The sequence below is a fragment of the Scyliorhinus torazame genome, chromosome 26, assembly GCF_047496885.1.
Source record: "Scyliorhinus torazame isolate Kashiwa2021f chromosome 26, sScyTor2.1, whole genome shotgun sequence".
In the NCBI taxonomy this organism is placed as follows: Eukaryota; Metazoa; Chordata; class Chondrichthyes; order Carcharhiniformes; family Scyliorhinidae; genus Scyliorhinus; species Scyliorhinus torazame.
This window is the reverse complement of record NC_092732.1, coordinates 45,098,406-45,102,017: the sequence shown is the minus strand read 5'-3', so window position 1 is coordinate 45,102,017 and position 3,612 is coordinate 45,098,406.

The following is a 3,612-nucleotide window of genomic DNA, read 5'->3' as shown; positions in this document are numbered from 1 at the left end:
GAGACAGTGATGACAGTGAGAGACAGTGATTGACAGAGAGAGACAGTGATGACAGTGAGAGACAGTGATGACAGTGAGAGACAGTGATTGACAGTGAGAGACAGTGAGAGACAGTGATTGACAGTGAGAGACAGTGATGACAGTGAGAGACAGTGATTGACAGTGAGAGACAGTGATTGACAGAGAGAGACAGTGATGACAGTGAGAGACAGTGATGACAGTGAGAGACAGTGATTGACAGTGATTGACAGTGAGAGACAGTGATTGACAGTGAGAGACAGTGATGACAGTGAGAGACAGTGATTGACAGTGAGAGACAGTGATGACAGTGAGAGACAGTGATGACAGAGAGAGACAGTGATTGACAGTGAGAGACAGTGATTGACAGTGAGAGACAGTGATTGACAGTGAGAGACAGTGATTGACAGAGAGAGACAGTGATGACAGTGAGAGACAGTGATTGACAGTGATTGACAGTGAGAGACAGTGATTGACAGTGAGAGACAGTGATTGACAGTGAGAGACAGTGAGAGACAGTGATTGACAGTGAGAGACAGTAATTGACAGTGAGAGACAGTGATGACAGTGAGAGACAGTGATTGACAGAGAGAGACAGTGATTGACAGTGAGAGACAGTGATTGACAGTGAGAGCCAGTGATTGACAGTGAGAGACAGTGATTGACAGTGAGAGGCAGTGATGACAGTGAGAGACAGTGAGAGACAGTGATTGACAGTGAGAGACAGTGATTGACAGTGAGAGCCAGTGATGACAGTGAGAGACAGTGATTGACAGTGAGAGGCAGTGATGACAGTGAGAGACAGTGATGACAGTGAGAGACAGTGATTGACAGAGAGAGACAGTAGATGACAGTGAGAGACAGTGATGACAGTGAGAGACAGTGATTGACAGTGATTGACAGTGAGAGACAGTGATTGACAGTGAGAGACAGTGATGACAGTGAGAGACAGTGATTGGACAGTGAGAGACAGTGATTGACAGTGAGAGACAGTGAGACAGTGATTGACAGTGAGAGACAGTAATTGACAGTGAGAGACAGTGATGACAGTGAGAGACAGTGATTGACAGAGAGAGACAGTGATTGACAGTGAGAGACAGTGATTGACAGTGAGAGCCAGTGATTGACAGTGAGAGACAGTGATTGACAGTGAGAGGCAGTGATGACAGTGAGAGACAGTGATGACAGTGAGAGACAGTGATTGACAGAGAGAGACAGTGATGACAGTGAGAGACAGTGATGACAGTGAGAGACAGTGATTGACAGTGATTGACAGTGAGAGACCGTGATTGACAGTGAGAGACAGTGATGACAGTGAGAGACAGTGATTGACAGTGAGAGACAGTGATTGACAGTGAGAGACAGTGAGAGACAGTGATTGACAGTGAGAGACAGTAATTGACAGTGAGAGACAGTGATTGACAGTGAGAGACAGTGATTGACAGTGAGAGACAGTGAGAGACAGTGATTGACAGTGAGAGACAGTGAATTGACAGTGAGAGACAGTGATGACAGTGAGAGACAGTGATTGACAGAGAGAGCAGTGATTGACAGTGAGAGACAGTGATGACAGTGAGAGACAGTGATGACAGTGAGAGGACAGTGATGACAGTGAGAGACAGTGATTGACAGTGAGACAGTGATTGACAGTGAGAGACAGTGATGACAGTGAGAGACAGTGATTGACAGTGAGAGACAGTGAGAGACAGTGAGAGACAGTGATTGACAGTGAGAGACAGTGATGACAGTGAGAGACAGTGATTGACAGTGATTGACAGTGATTGACAGTGAGAGACAGTGATGACAGTGAGAGACAGTGATTGACAGTGAGAGACAGTGATTGACAGTGAGAGACAGTGATTGACAGTGAGAGACAGTGATGACAGTGAGAGACAGTGATGACAGTGAGAGACAGTGATTGACAGTGAGAGACAGTGATTGACAGTGAGAGACAGTGATTGACAGTGAGAGACAGTGATTGACAGTGAGAGACAGTGATGACAGTGAGAGACAGTGATGACAGTGAGAGACAGTGATTGACAGTGAGAGACAGTGATTGACAGTGAGACAGTGATGACAGTGAGAGACAGTGATGACAGTGAGAGACAGTGATTGACAGTGATTGACAGTGATTGACAGTGATTGACAGTGATTGACAGTGAGAGACAGTGATGACAGTGAGAGACAGTGATTGACAGTGAGAGACAGTGATGACAGTGAGAGACAGTGATTGACAGTGAGAGACAGTGATGACAGTGAGAGACAGTGATGACAGTGAGAACAGTGATTGACAGTGAGAGGCAGTGATGACAGTGAGAGCCAGTGATGACAGTGAGAGACAGTGATTGACAGTGAGAGGACAGTGATGACAGTAGAGACAGTGATTGACAGTGAGAGGCAGTGATGACAGTGAGAGCCAGTGATGACAGTGGAGGCAGTGATTGACAGTGATGACAGTGAGAGACAGTGATTGACAGTGAGAGACAGTGATGACAGTGAGAGACAGTGATGACAGTGAGAGACAGTGATGACAGTGATGACAGTGAGAGACAGTGATTGACAGTGAGAGACAGTGATTGACAGTGAGAGGCAGTGATGACAGTGAGAGACCAGTGATGACAGTGAGAGACAGTGATTGACAGTGATGACAGTGAGAGACAGTGATTGACAGTGAGAGGACAGTGATGACAGTGAGAGCCAGTGATGACAGTGAGAGCAGTGATTGACAGTGATGACAGTGAGAGACAGTGATTGACAGTGAGAGACAGTGATGACAGTGAGAGACAGTGATGACAGTGAGAGACAGTGATGACAGTGAGAGACAGTGATGACAGTGAGAGACAGTGAGAGACAGTGAGAGACAGTGATTGACATTGAGACAGTGAGAGACAGTGATGACAGTGAGAGACAGTGAGAGACAGTGAGAGACAGTGAGAGACAGTGATGACAGTGAGAGACAGTGACTGAGAGACAGTGAGAGACAGTGAGAGACAGTGATAGACAGTGAGAGACAGTGAGAGACAGGGTGACAGTGAGAGACAGTGATGACAGTGAGAGACAGTGATGACAGAGAGAGCAGTGATTGACAGTGATGACAGTGAGAGACAGTGAGAGACAGTGATGACAGTGAGAGGACAGTGATGACAGTGAGAGACAGTGATGACAGTGAGAGACAGTGATTGACAGTGAGAGACAGTGATTGACAGTGAGAGACAGTGATTGACAGTGAGAGACAGTGATTGACAGTGAGAGACAGTGATTGACAGTGAGAGACAGTGAATGACAGTGAGAGACAGTGATTGACAGTGAGAGACAGTGATTGACAGTGAGAGACAGTGATTGACAGTGAGAGACAGTGATTGACAGTTGAGAGACAGTGATTGACAGTGAGAGACAGTGATTGACAGTGAGAGACAGTGATTGACAGTGAGAGACAGTAGATTGAGCAGTGAGAGACAGTTGACAGTGATTGACAGTGAGAGACAGTAATTGACAGTGAGAGACAGTGATTGACAGTGAGAGACAGTGTGAAGTGAGGACAGTGATTGAAGTGAGAGTGTGAGTCAGTAATTGACAGTGAGAGACAGTGATTGA